This window comes from Struthio camelus, chromosome 4, assembly GCF_040807025.1.
Source record: "Struthio camelus isolate bStrCam1 chromosome 4, bStrCam1.hap1, whole genome shotgun sequence".
NCBI lineage: Eukaryota > Metazoa > Chordata > Aves > Struthioniformes > Struthionidae > Struthio > Struthio camelus.
Window position 1 is genome coordinate 16,259,447 of NC_090945.1, and position 15,002 is coordinate 16,274,448.

At 43.9% G+C, this 15,002-nt stretch overlaps 1 long non-coding RNA gene across 2 annotated transcripts in view; it reads right to left on the reverse strand.

Annotated features, from left to right (window-relative positions):
* LOC138067142 (uncharacterized) overlaps positions 1-15,002 on the reverse strand; it is a 101,868-nt gene that overhangs the window by 21,585 nt on the left and 65,281 nt on the right. The window lies entirely within an intron of this gene.

The window sequence follows — 15,002 nt, forward strand, 5'->3', positions numbered from 1 at the left end:
TTTTTCTCAGTGCCTTGAGCCGTGCGCCCCCAGCCGCTGGCCTGCCGAGACATCGTCCGTAAGCGACAGCAGGCGCGTTTCGGTAGATCCCCAGCCCACGGCCTCAACAGCACCGCCCTGCTGGAAGAGGCAAGGAAAACCCACCAGGTACTGGCTGTGGCTGGACTGGGTAATAAACACGAGCAGCTGTTTAGGAAAGTCAGTGAGATGGAAACCTACGCAACCAAAACCGGGGCGTACTGCAGAGAGCCTATCAAAACACTGAAGGAGCGAGCAGCCACCACAGGAAGCGTGGCAGAGGAGACCCAAACGGCTCTGGGAGGTATTAAGCGACCGCAGAACCGCTCCCAAGGGGGATAAGCATTCACGAATCTATACGCTTGGAGAGGTGCTATCGAAAGCCAACAGAGCGCGCGCTCCCTCCTGGCAGCACTGTCCCACGTATCCTACCACCGTGATGAAAACAGCTGGTGTAAGGGAGGCCTAAAGACAATTTTCCGCTCAAAGCAGTAAATTCTGAAGTACGGCTGCTCATGCGCCCAGACCGACAACAAGGAGGTCTAACTGTACGGAAAGCACCCCTAGGAGACGCTGAGGCTCCTGTGTGTCACAGAGCTGAACTGCTCACCCACTAGGCAGCACCAGGATTCACCTGGTTGACAGCCTCCTTGCCTTTCAGTGGCGTGCGTAAGAACACATAGAAATACTGTGAAATCAAGCTCTAGCACTTTACATAGAAGCTAAGGACCATCCTGAAGCAACTTGTATTTCTGGTGAGTGAGAGGAAGGAAGAACGATACCGCAGAGGTCAACGACCCCTTCAGATGCCATCCCAAAACACACCAGCGGTGAAGCGTTCAAGGGACTCGGGTCCGAGCGTAGACCAAACGCGAAGTGGAACTAACCCTCCTCATACGACTGCCAGGAAGACCGTCCACAGCTACGCACGGTATCTTGTGAACATTCAGATATCAGAGTACAAACCGGCCCCGGGGTATCTGGCATTAGAAGTCAAAGTGCAACAGGAAGAGGATCTCTGCTAAGGAGAACTGCCCTCTAAACAATTTGACAAAGTACTGCAGAGGGAATATCACTTGTCTATTTTCAGCTTGCTTCGCAAAGCTACTGCTGCCTCCACAGGCTGACCTGTGTGCCAAAAGAAATTGCAGGAATACTTCTTGTTTTCTGATAACCGTTTGCATGGGCCTTTCCGTTCAAGCATTACCGCATTGTGTTTTAAGAACTATATCTTTATCTTCAGAATTGTCTTGGGGACAATAGTTTTTTTTTTTTTTTGAAAGCAGTTTCTGAATTTTTCTTTGTCCCCTAGTGGTATGAAAATTAAATATTTAAATTATTTTCACAATTTAGAACCGCATTTCATACCTGCTCTGTCTCTGTACTGAAAGTCAGAGTGCGGCGGTTCAGGGCCTGTCTCTCCCACTTTTTAGCTGTATCATGCAACAGAGGTGGCCAGAGAGCTATAAACCAACCGGCAAAGAGGAAACTAAAGCACACAGCGACTAAACGACTCTCCAAACATAACTGAGAAAGTCAACTGTGCTGCCAGGAGAAAGAACGGGTTTCTCAGTTAACGCGACACTGCTTTAACCACTAATCAGCAACGGCCTTCCTAAGACCCACACAAAGCAAAAAATTTGATGACAAAATCCAGCCGAGATACTGTCCATTTTCAGTGGCAAGGCGCCACACGACCCCTGTCAGGGGCAAAGTCTAACAAAGCACCGTTGCTTTATTGCAGCAATATGTAGAGTTTGATTTATCGCTAGCCAACCTCCTCCTTTCACTGCTTCTGAGCAAAACCCAGGTTTTTTAAAATGTTTGCTGCCGTAAATAATGTAAAGCAAAAGAAAAAAGTACTGTTAATAACAGAGCACTTTTCAACTAACAGAACGTTAGTTTTAAAGGGAAAAAACAGCAATAACATTTTCAGGTTATTTTACCGCTTGGATAGAAACAAGTGCTGGACTTTTCTTCTGAATCTTTTCTTGCAGAAGAAAACGCGTGTAACCCACGCCTAGTTCTTTGCCTCTGTATCCTTAACCTATACCGCTCTAAACCTGCGTCTAAAGAAAATACAGATTTATTCAGGCTCTCTACTTTTTCCTTCTATTCATAACTTTCTCCACTGAAAATTTCAGTTGAAAATCTTTGGTAATTACAGTTTGTGACTCTGTCGTGCATCAAACTTGTCACTCTGACTCAGAGTTACAGAGCTCGGCGCAGAAACCAGCAAAGGCTTCCTGGAAGCCCCTGATGTGGGACGCTCCGATACCGGCCGGCCTTTCCATTTCATGCCACTCACAGCTTTTCGGTGCTTTGTCATCCAAAACTCACGAAATCAGAGAGGGGCTCTACGGGTTGCGCGCAGCACAATTTGTCAGCTCGGCGTTCATTTCACGTGGCTGGAAGGGGTGGGGTAGGGAGAATTCATTTCAAACTAGAATCGAGAGGCCAAAGTGCAGATCAGCTCCTGGCTCTCAAAACACTGCACTCCTCAAAGCTGGAGCAAGCAAGCAGTTGCAGGGGGAAAAAAAAAAAAAAAAGAATCATAAGGAAGTCTGCTATTTTACCATCTTATTTTTTCCCCTCTTCACTCGTTCGTACACAGTTCTGCTCTTAATCTACCTTTCCAGTAAGGATAGATCATCCTATTAAAAGGAACCTTCCTTCCCCTTACTTTCCCGGCAGGAAGACAGCATCACTGTGTGGGACTCCGCTTGAAATGAAGGAGGCTTTGGTAGGTGCTCAAAATAAACCAAAGACCTGTAGAAAAGAAATTAGGTTCCATCCAGCTTTCCCCCCCCCCCCTGCTTTTTTTAAATTAGCTTCTTAAATTTGGTTTTTGCACGCACACACATCACAAGCAGCAGCTTCAAGCGTCAGGAAAAACCACCAGATTTTCTCTCACATCAAGAGCGGGTCAAACAAAGGACGTTGCGCACCTTTCCAAGAGCACCTTTGCTCAGCAGCCTGAGCACAAAACGAGCCAACATCCCTTGGCAAGCGCTTTCTTTACTGGCTTTGACAGAGATCCTTTGGCTCTAGCTGCTGCCCGAGGTGCTGGGAATCAGCTTTGATGCCGCACTCCCTTTTCCGCACGTTCGGGTTGCTTTCTCTTCTCTTTCTTCCTAGTGACTCAGGCGCTTTTGAAACAACCGACACCACCTCTCAGCACACGTTTGCTGCAGCACCGCGGAAAAGGTGAGCTGGTTCTGTGCAAACTCTTTCAAAAGGTTTTTCTAGCAGGGACAGATTTTTGGTTCTTTTTGGAAAAATCTGGAAAACATGAGAACATGAGGAAAAAAAAAGGAAAAAAAAAAAAAAAAAAGACCCTCAAGTCTGAACACAGGGCAACAACTAAAACTAGACATCTGTCACCAAAATCCTAACTCCATATCTCTCAGAAAGAAATCAAAGAAAACGAGCTTTTTTTTTCCTCAGACAAATCTGTCTGCATACTTCGGAAAAACACTTAAGATAGCAGAAAACAACTGTCCCACTGTATCATCATATCCCTGCCGACCGGGTTAACGTTTGCACCCGGCGACACCCTAGCATACCTATCAAGCAAATCCCTTCTCTCCCACTTCGTACAAGCTTATCAAACTCATGCAGTCATCCAGCAAGTTTGAGGCCAGCATCCCGGCTGGTTGTACTTAAACAGCTGCTTCAATCTGGCACGTTATATTCAGAGTAGGCAATATAGAGTATCTGCATTAATAATGCAACACAACCTCGCAGTGGCTGGACTGGCTTTTTCCCGTCTCACTGGGTTTTTTTTTTTTTTTTCCCTTTAGCATCTCAAATTCTCTTGCTTGTTTCACATGTCTCCAGTGCTTCAACTTAACCTCTGCGCAAGGATTTTTGTAGGGCACGGGCAAAAGGCACCTCCAACATGGCTGAAGCATATAGCTCCTTTTTAACACTAATGACTTCTTTTCCTCCAGAGACGGTTACCGTATCTCCCCTGCAATTCATTAGGTCGGCGCTGCTGATGTGCGATGCGCAGCAGCTCGAGGCCCCACCTTTTCCTGCTTCGCAGGGCTGCTGTGCCTATGCCGCTGCCTTTCCTGGGACCCCTGCGCACCGGCAGCCCTCGCCCTGACCCGCAGGGCTTCCCTCCGTCTCCTGCTGGGTTCGACCATGGCTTGAAAAGCAGGGTGAGCATCCCCAAATACTGTGCTTTGAGCCAAAAGGACAATTTCTCCCTTTTCTAGGGCATTCGAGTAGCATCCCTGCCACCTCCTACAAAACAAATTGCTGTAAGACCAGGAGGAAAAACAAAAGGCAGGCTATTTTCTCTCGCTATCAGCGAAAAGGGAAATAGGCTGCCATTAGTACTGCCGTTTCCTCGAGCTACTTTGTCACATCCTTTAAAGATGCTTGGGAAGCGATCTCAGTCAAAAAGGTGCGCTTCAAAGCAGGCACAGCTCTGCTCGAGCGCTCCTGGTGCCTATCTCGTCGAGATGACACCAAGAGCGGGTGTTTCTGCAAGGAGAGCAAGGGTAGCAGTTAGTTAGGATTAGTGCCCATTAGGAAGATATAAATCAGGAGTAGCAACAGCGGAGACCGTGAAGCGTCTTTCGTTCGCGCTCACGTGACGAGGGAGACGCTCGCTGAAACTACAGAAACTCAACGTGCGCTGTAAACGAGATCTTAAAAAACGCACAGAAAATCAGGTCTCCAGAAGGAATAAAAGGCTGAAATGCCATCCTAGCTGGCCGAAGATTACCCAGAAAGGGAACTTTTTTAAAGCAGCTGCTAGCCTAAGCAGGATTTACCTGGTAATACAAACATATCAGAGCTTATTCAGAAAACTGCAGGTAAGTACTGTTTGCTAAGAGTATTATCGCCACTGCAGCCTGCCAGCACTACTCGCTATCCACACACCAACAGTTTCTTTCTTCTTTCCCACAGACCAACACTTACTCTCTTCTTTTCCTCTCAGGACCCCTCTTTTAAAAATTCTGAACCCAGACTACCACGTACACTTTCCCATCCAAACATTAGGACGAGGTTTCCCAGTAGGTCCACACCGTGGTCTTCAATCAGGAACCCGCCTCTGCAGGAAGGACTCTGGGAGACTGTTTCTTCGCTCTTTGCCACAGGGGCTCCTATGCTGTGCATCTTCAAGTAGACTATGAGCGCCTCTCCAGATTTCTTGATCTCCAAATAGAGCAATTAACTTTTAGACTTATGCCACTGTTCCTTTCAGCAGGAGCCGAATTTCATTCCCTCCCGGTTATATACAGCAGACTCTGCTGACCGCAGAAGTCCTCTGATTTTTTTTTTTTTTTTAAACCTTGTCATTAGCCTACTTCATCATAAAACAGAAGTCATTGACAGACCAAAGATGGTCTATAACAGAGATATTTTAACCAGGACTGTAAGAACTCCTCACGACAGGCTGCCGCAAGGCCTTTGATCAAAATTGCAGCGCGCCCTACGAGCGGAGAGCTCATTGTTTCGAGTGAGCTCTCCTCTGCCCCAACAAAACTGCAACTCTCAGCTTCCCAGCCAGACGCCTTTCCTTCCGCTCTGCTTAGATTTTCCTGTTATATGAAATCAGCTGCACTGGGTCACCTTCCGTCACTCTCAAGGCATAATCGCGACATGGTCGGGCACTGGGACCTCTGGAAGACCGTTTTCACGGTGCACGTTTCCCTGACTGAGAGCTTGGGAAAGAAAGTTCTGCCGAGGTTCAAAATATTGTTATTACTCAGCGGAGCGTGTCCTAATTGCTTGAAAGAAAGCTCATGACATATTCTACCACTTCGTATTCACTATCACATTTTCCAGTCAAAATGATTACATTCTGCACCAAAACAAATAACCCATTCTTCACAGGCATCCCCCAGACAAAAATAATTTCATGAAAACACTGTGCTAAATTTCACTTTAGAGGCAAAATCCGAACGAAAAAAGTCACCTAATGCTTTCGACTGTATTTTTTCAATTACAGTGAGACACATAGCAACGTGATGGAAAACAACCAAGCTAGAAAGAGACCACCATTTGCGTCCAACTTTCTCCGCTCTGAGTGAACAAATCATTTGGTGCTCTCTCTAATGCTTTGTAGAGAATCCACATTAGACAGCTCTGTTTACCGGCCACTGGACTGTCAAAACGAAGTTAGAGAACAACGGGCAAGTTATAACGCTCCTCTTTCTGTACGTGCACATCAGTCTACACGAAAATATCTGAAGCACTTTGGCCGTTATACTTACTTAATGAATTTATTTATCGGAAATACCATTTCCTCCTCCCCTATGTTTACGTTGTTCACTGTAAATCAGCAATGCTTACGTGGTTTACACTGGACTACTTCTGATTTGCACCAGTGAAGTAACAGCAGAATTTAGATGTCTAACTGATGGCCGCTTGGATTTACCAGTGCACTTCAGCTGGTACCGGGGGCTTGCTGGAGAAGTGCCTCCCTAATGACAATGACCTGAATTATATTCTGCCTAGAGGATAACGGGAGCGTCTTTCACGGGCAGGTACAGACCCTTCATCAGGTTTGTCTGTGACATAAATGCAGTCTGGTCTTCGTACTGCCGGGCAATCGCAGTCCATCATCAGTGCCCATTTGTTGCGGCAGGAGCTTGCCCAACACGCTGACGCGGAGCTTGAAAGACCTTTAAACAGGCTCTGTGAGATAATTCTGTTAGCTTTATGCATAAAGCCTCAGCAATTTAATTGCTGGTCTGGGATAATATAAATACCAAGTATAAAGCAATTATACCATTATACCATAAGAAGGTGGAAAGCAGTGTGTTTGTCTACCTGCAGCTGCACCTGCAGTCCTTTGTTCTCTGACATACCAACTTTTTCTGACATCTAACTATAGGTTTTTGTAAAGGATGGGGGAGAGGGCTTGTTTATTCTTTCAGATTAACCCTCTCCAGAGTAGCTTGCCAAGACACAGGTTATATATCCAAGCACCTAGAATAAACTGCCAGTTTCACTAAGGTGCTAGGTGCTAGCACTGTTTGGCTTTCAGAAACTTTTGACCTCTCGTCTCCCAGCGCTTACATTATTTCTTGAATTGAGACGACAACTGTTGACTGTTGCTATCTGTTATTTAAGATAAGCGTCTCGTATTACAAATTCTCAAGGGAAACCACATTCAGATAAGACCGGCGGGCTGCCAAACCCTCCAGAGGCCTGCAAACCAGGGAGGTGCGCATCCCGTGAAGCTATCCAGCAAAGTCAACCGTTAGGTGAATAAAAGCAAATACAGTTTTAGCAGCTGTAGACGAAACAGTGGTAAAAGAGAGAAGGCGGATGGAATTTAAAGGGCCTGCTGTTTTGCTACCTACATAAAAGCTCATGTTTAGCATAACGTGTTTTAGAACATCTTCAGGATGTTTTACGAGATTCCGCTACTTAAAAGGTCAATTCAATAATACCCCCCCCACACACACACGCATATACATAGGTGTTTGCCTTGCACAGGTTGTGAGCTTTCCTTGGATCTGTAAAGCCTGCTTAGTGCGAAATTGATTCCAAATGTTTAGACAACATAACATTGAACTTTGCAGTTTGCCAATGAGAACAAAAAGCGTAGCTGCAAGCAACACATAGTTCCTACTCTTCTCCAGCAAACTGCAGGTAGGAGAGAATTCTTCACACTCATCTGCGTTTGCAATCACTTTCGTGTATTTTACGCAAGAGAAAGCAAGCATCGTAAGCACACGTGGAAACTTAAAGCTTCCAGTTTTATGCGTGATTCTCCTTGGTATTCATTAGAAGGAAAATAATAGCAAAACTTTAGCCAACCCAGCCATTCTGCAGAACTCTTGCCACCTGCAAGTTGCATACTAGCACACGTGCTCTGACACGCGCGCTTACTCCTTCCTGCGTTCATTTTCGGTACGGCACCGTTCACCTGTCAGCTATTAGTAATTCATCACTCTTCAACAAGTTAACACAGCGAAATAGCACGGCGTGTCTTGCGACGGGAGCAAAATCCAATCAAAAGAAAAAGCCTTGTGCTCACATTATGGACCAGACGCAGACCACATATTCAATTACTCTGCAGGGTGATTATTAACAACAGAGCAACGCAATGAGTCTGAGCGAAGATAAAATTCCTCTGGTTAACAGAGTCCTCGAAGCTGAATTTTCTTCACCAAATTAAAGAACTTCTCCCCAGGCATTTGGGGTCTCATTAAAAGTCCATTTAAGCCAATGAGAATCTTCCCATTGACAGGCATAACCTCGGATTAGGTCCTCGCTGCATTAACATTGAGACGTTTGGGGCTCACTTTTTAGGGAAATCAGTTTTCTCTGACTGCCTTGGAATTGCCTCGTGCATCCAGCACAGACCCATCTGCTCATATCAAGCAACTAGGCTTAAAGAGATATAAAGAAATCTCACCACATATGTACATAGAGTAAACCAATCTACAAATACAAATTACGACAGCGGATAATTTTCAATAGGCCTGAGATTTCTTTCAAAACCTCTTAGATCTCATAGGTGTGCCCTGAAACACACGGCCTGTCCCCTCCTCACTCTTATTTCTGAGAATCTCAGGAATTTTGCATCCGACTTCGCTACCCATAGCTATATAACTTTAATCCACAAAGAGCCAACGGCTACCGGAAGAGGAGGGTTGCCTACATCCCTCCTAATTCCCACTTTGGTTCTGTAATCCCAAAACGGTGCGTCTCAAATTCCCCTACCACCGATCTTCTAAGCCTGTACAACCCCTGGACATCTTAGTTTTTGACATTAAAACTCGTCAGAGGAACTGCACTCTCCCCAGTACCTATTTCTCATCCCCTCCTCTTCCTGAAGCTATTCAACTCTTTATTAACATAAATAGATAAATAAATAATCAAGATTTAAGACAGTAAGAGCAGGAGCAAAGAGGACTATGCAGCCTAATAAATGAAGCATTAATCCAACACTTGTTATGTATTTTAACATGGCATGGGACAAAAAATACACTCAGACCTGAGAAAAGAGACTGGAATAAAAGCCCTTTTGTCCCAAGCCTCCAGGGTTACAGACTTATCCGGTCGATTGCAGACATCGTTCTTCTTTGGCCTAATACACCTTGACTTACATCAAGCACAAGGGAACAGCTTTCAGACAAAAAGACTAAGTCATTCTCCTCTCTACCCCCATCCCAATGCCTTACTGGAAATAACGCACAGATTTTTAATAGCCAAGGGTCAACCACCAAAATTACCAGAAGAAGCGATGATAAAATGGTGAAACCAGATCATGACCCGATACCTTTCCGGAAGATAGTCTTTAGTGAAGAAAACCAGTATGTTTCAGTTACACTCAAAGGGAGATGCATGAAGGAGAAGCTGGCTGCGTGAAGTAACCGCAGACAAACCACGCAAGTCTAACGTGTCCCTTTTTCTTTTAAGCTCTATGAACTTTAGCGTTCAGCATGTGCATTTAGTCAGATGCAGTGAAATCTGTGTTGTTCCTAAGACCACTGAATGTCTTTATTGCAAAACCGATCCAAAAGTCAGGTTATAAATTCTGGGGATGTGTGGAAAAAATTGCTAAATGAGTTTTCCTGGGCTATATCACATAGATAATCAAACGAGATGATCACATAGCTCCCTTTTGGCTCAGGATTTCATGAATTGGCTCTCAATTTTCTCTGACAAAACCATTTTTGGATTCTGCACATTTCTCTAACGGAAGACGAACGTTTGTAATCTGGCTGTTAAGGATATTCTTTACAAATACAACAGCCAGCTTCCCGCTTGCGTGCGTGACACTATGAACAGAAATATCAACCGATTAGAAAAAAGTATCTGAAAAATTCAGTATTACTTGTGTCATTAATCTGAGACGATCTCCAGAACTATATTCAAACTGGAGGTGCTTGTGGTTTAGCTACGTGTCTCCTCTCGGTCTTGACGGGTGGTGAACAGCTAAAACCTCTTGCATCGAGCTGAGAACGTGCTCTTGTTATTTCCAGATGTAAGATCGCTGCTCGACTCAACCCAGTAGACTGCAGTGGGCTAATAAAGTGAAAGGCAGACTGACACCAGCTTTCTCTCGCGAGAGATACTTTTTACAGCTCCCTCGGAGCCAACTCCGTTATATATAATTCACATTTGCACTAAAATTCACAGCCCGGGGAAGAGTTTGGATTCCCTCGCTTTCCTAGACATTTGGATCGACCTTGGAATAGCTGAAAGAGGATGTGTTGCTGCCCATGTTGATGCCGTGAATAAAAAATCCAGGGAAAAAGCCCTTTTTCTTTTATTTTCTTTCTTTCTGAGAACATTCTATAACTTCATAGTGTAAAGTACATCTCATTGGAATATGGTCTTATATAAGCAAAACTTGTAAAAGATGGCAGCAAATTCTACTCAGGGTTTGCACAAATCTCCAGGGCATTTAGAAGAAAATGCATACAAGTAACTAGCTGATTCATTTCGTCTATCAATTACAGACAGTAGAGAATAAAGGAGAAACTAATAGAAACTTCACTATGCCAAATCACTTTTACTGGTTTACTTAAAACATAAAATACAACTCGCTCCAAAAAAGCAGTTCTGACACAGCAATACCACGGGGGGGGTAAAAAAAACCCCTCATTTTAGCCAAAAGGCCAACACGACCCAAAGTTCTGTTATCCAAACATCCTGACATATAACTGTTAAATTCTCCTGCCAAAATAATTTGCAACAAGAAACGGTCTTTGGCAGATTCTGCAGCCCCCCCGCAAAAAACGCCAGGAATTTGGAAGCACCGTTTTTTCAGTTCACTTCCAACGTAAAAAAAGTCACACGATGGTATGGTAAATTACTGGCTGAAACCTTGCCCAGAGCAAGAGCTACACCAATCAGAACTTTTCCAGTGAGAGACTGGATAAGATAGATTTGCATAATCGCCCTATCTCAAGCTATCAGTCAGTGCATGGATTTGGGCAAGCGCGAAAATCTCGGGTTTGGGTTAGGACTAGAAAAGTACCATAGGGCTAGAATCTTCCAGTGTTCAACCACTACCGTTTTAAGCATAGCTTTGGAAGTCAAAACTCGCTCATTTTACCTCAGGGCTTGCGGCTTCGTTGTCTTTCTTTACCTGAACAGAAACAGAAAAGCTTCTGACGTATAAAAAGTTTCAATCCTGTTCTCGGCAGGTTTCTAACTTAACTTCACAGCTCTAACGCGTTGGGAGTTTATACTCAAGTCTAAGTGTCAGGTAAGAGGGGACCTCAAGCCCATTTACGTCCTCAAATGATTTTTCGGAGTGGGGGGCGGGGGCAGGCAGGAGGGTTAACGCTAGAGTATACATTTTATGGGTACCAGAAGTATTTGAAATGCCTATTTGGTGATCAGGGGAAAAAAAACCCTAAACCTACCTCAATATTAGATAATCTTTCAAACACTTAAATGCTTATCTGAAAACTGAACGGGCATCACAGCCATCACTAGCCACTGGTTTTCTTTCTGTGAAGGGTTTAGGATTTTGGTAGCATCAGACGCTAATGCCATCTAAATCAATACAAAAACACTTAGAAACTAGTATGTTTGAATCCACACGACAAGGCTGTATTGCTTCAGTGATGGGGTTTTAATTTTAAATGAACCAGTGCAAAGACAGCACATAGACAACGGATGCTGCTGGAGTTGGTTGCTACCTGTTTCTGCAATGGGCGCCTCTAATAAAAAGGTTAACGGGTTCTACAGTAGAAGAAAAATCACAGCGTTAGCACATAAATAAAGCTGTTGGAAACGTGAGATGTACTTAATTTATGAGACAGAGCTGCACAGAAGTTGAGGAACAAGAACCAAAGCCAACCCTGAGCTGGGGGCTTAGGGCAGGGGCAACCAAAGGCAGGGGTTTCCCTGCGGCAGGTCCCAGTCCTGCTGCATTTTGCCCGCATTGATCCTAGAGGATGGGCTATTCTCAAGGACAACAAATCCCTCCTGGAAAACGCCTCCCCTGGTCCGTAACTTCCTGGGTCAGCGTTTCCCTCCTCCTCCAGCCCTTGCGTAGTCCACGTGAAAACGCCGCGTGGAGCAAACAACCAGCATGAGGTTGTGCTGCTGCACCTACCCGGGGCGGCAGCATTCCGGCTGGCGCAGGACACAGACGATAAAGAGCGTTGCCCAAATACCCCTCTCTCACCCATTGCCTCTATTTCTTGGTTATCTCTCAGTACATATGGAGCTCCATTTCCCAAACACTTCCAGAAACGAGAAACACAGCCTCCCCTTTACTTTAACCAAGCTAGTGAAATAGAAAAAAGGGACCCGCTGTGCCACAGCAAAAGCTTTTCGTCCTCATTAAATAATATTTAATATATAAAGGAGGAATTAACATTTTTGAGGAATTTGCGAGGAATTAACAAATATTTAGTGGCACTTACAAAAAAAAAAGAGTTTAAGAGGAAAATAACAGGAATTATAAAGGCAATCTAGCTAGCGGCAAGAACACGTTAATTTTCTTAGCAGGTACATCCTGCTAACAAAATATATTCACATTACCCTAGCAGCGTGTTAATGCCATTTGCAGAACTCAGTAAGAGTTAATGACAGCAATAACGGCATGAGAGTGAGAGTCGCTTTGGGCTTTATTATTCCTTTGTTATAATTCTCAGGTTCTTTGTTTTGGCCTCTACAGAACGGTAAACTCACTATGTGGCCAGCTAATTGAATTTCTCTTCTTTAGTCGAATTTCTCTTATTACACAGACACCATAAAGGACGTGCCATCCAGACAGGACTCCCACAATACTTTTTTTCCCCCTCTTTGGATCATACAAGTTTTGTTTTGTGGTGATGAGTCAGATCCTGATTACAGGCACGCTACTGAAACACAGTGCAAGGTCCGCAAATGGCGACAGATATCCGACATTGTCACAGGGCTGCTGCAATCAAGGCAACAACTTGGCCCATTGACTGCATATTCAGGCAGAATGAAGGCTTGAAGCAGCCTTGAATTAATTAGTAAATATAATCACATTAAGGCATGAACTTAATAATAAACTGGTACGGTATTAACATTATGGCCATTAAACCTGTTTAATTAAATTTAATTGAGCTCTCACATTATTATGGCTGCACTGAGCTAAATAACCACATCGCCTTGTCCCTCGCCAACCCGCACCAGTTGGGGGAGGCGGGGGGGAGAAGAAGAGAAAGAAACTGCACTTCGGTCAGATTCAATCAGAGCACAGCAAGGGACTCAAGACAGCCTCAAATCAGAACTGAGCTTGATAAAATTAGAGAATAAGATCTCTACAATCCAGGATGGAAAATATATTAGGCCACTTTGCCTAACCTCTCAAATCCCCTGCCAGTGCTAAATCCATAACTTCTATTAAACACTATTCTTTGTCACTAGCGTGACATTACTTTTGTGCAGGGGACTTTCACGCTCCCACTGACAAACAAATCTTTTAATATCAAACGAGAGCAAAATATATGGGAAATATAAAGAAAATCGCATTTACATATTTGTGGTCCAAGTTTATAAAAACACGACCGAGTTGCTTTTTCTGAAGAGTTTCCTGCGAGTTTGAAACGTGTGTAATTTTATTTTTCGGAAATTCTATAGCACACCGACCTACCAAATCTCATTACGTTTTAGAAACGTTACTGAATTAGAAGTGCCGAAGTCAGTCCTTCCTGAAATACGTAGCACCATTAGGTCAATATTTACTTTCATCAGCGCTGCGTAGATTCCTAACGCATCTACAGTCAAAGACGAAGAACTGAGGTATCGTAACACTAAGTTACGACTCTTACACTTTAGTAGCCTCTCCACTGAATTAAATATACAAGGAAAACTCTGCACGTTAGTAGCCCCAGTCCCACCCAGAAATGAAAAAGACCTGGTTTGATTTCTTTCCTAGGTTAATTCTTTGCACAAAACTCTCGTTCACTAGCACAGGGAACACGCTCTAAGCCTGCCACTTTCCAACCAGCATCTCAGCAGGGATTTTGCACATGCCGGTGGCACCTATGTGCTTTTCCACAAAATCAAACTGTTTGACAGGAAATAGTCAGTCGGACTAAATTTAAGTGACTGCTTTCCCTATTTTTTGTCAAAATAATATCTGGGAAATAAAAATATTTTGATTCAGACACGTCACTGGACTGTTTCTTGGCGGTTAGAGATAAATTACCGCATATCCTCATTCTTCAGTAGGTGCTAGACACATTAAGGAAAGACCGTGATTCATTCTGGAATATGTAAATTGGCTGGGGGGCATAAACAGCACAGATACATGGAGGCACGAGACAGTAAACTAAGACTCCTCTGAGATACTGTGACAGTGATCTTGAATACAAATATTGCAGACTTAGGCCAAAAAAAAAAAAAAAAAGTTTGATTTTTCACCAGTAAGTCAGGTCTCTCCATAGAAGAGAAAGCTCATTTTTCAAACAGTTCAAATCATCAAGATTTACAATGTTTAGAACAGATCCTGGCAGGTCTCTGTGCAGCAAGCCCCATTAGACTTTTCACCTTGCCCGAGCGTTTTAATCGTCTTTGGAGACGTCTTCTAAATATGTGTACTAAGAGGCATCCTGAACCGCTCAGATTTTGTGTTCCATTGGTTTGGTTTGAGGCTCACAAATATCATACCGCCTGCTACATCCATACCATCCTGCTACCGAACCACTTGTGACGTTCCTAAAAGGAGATCAAGTTTCAGTTTAAAAATTTTCCAAGATTTGATGCCTTGTATGAAATTAAGAAGCGGCAACAATTGCTGTCAAAATCACACAATTTTCCGCATATTTCAGGCTATTATGAAATAACAGACCCTACATGGCAAGGGATATTTGGCAATTAAGACAGATTTTAAGCTGCCAAAAAAAAAAAAAAAACCAAAACCAAAAGACGAGGAAAAAAAAAAATCGAACAGCTTGGATATCCCATATCAATCAGAAAGAGAGACCAGACCATTTTGTTGGCTGCTAAGCATCATTGTCAAACAGGTCAGAGATGTGCGGATTGAAAGGCTGCCACCCTGTGAAAAT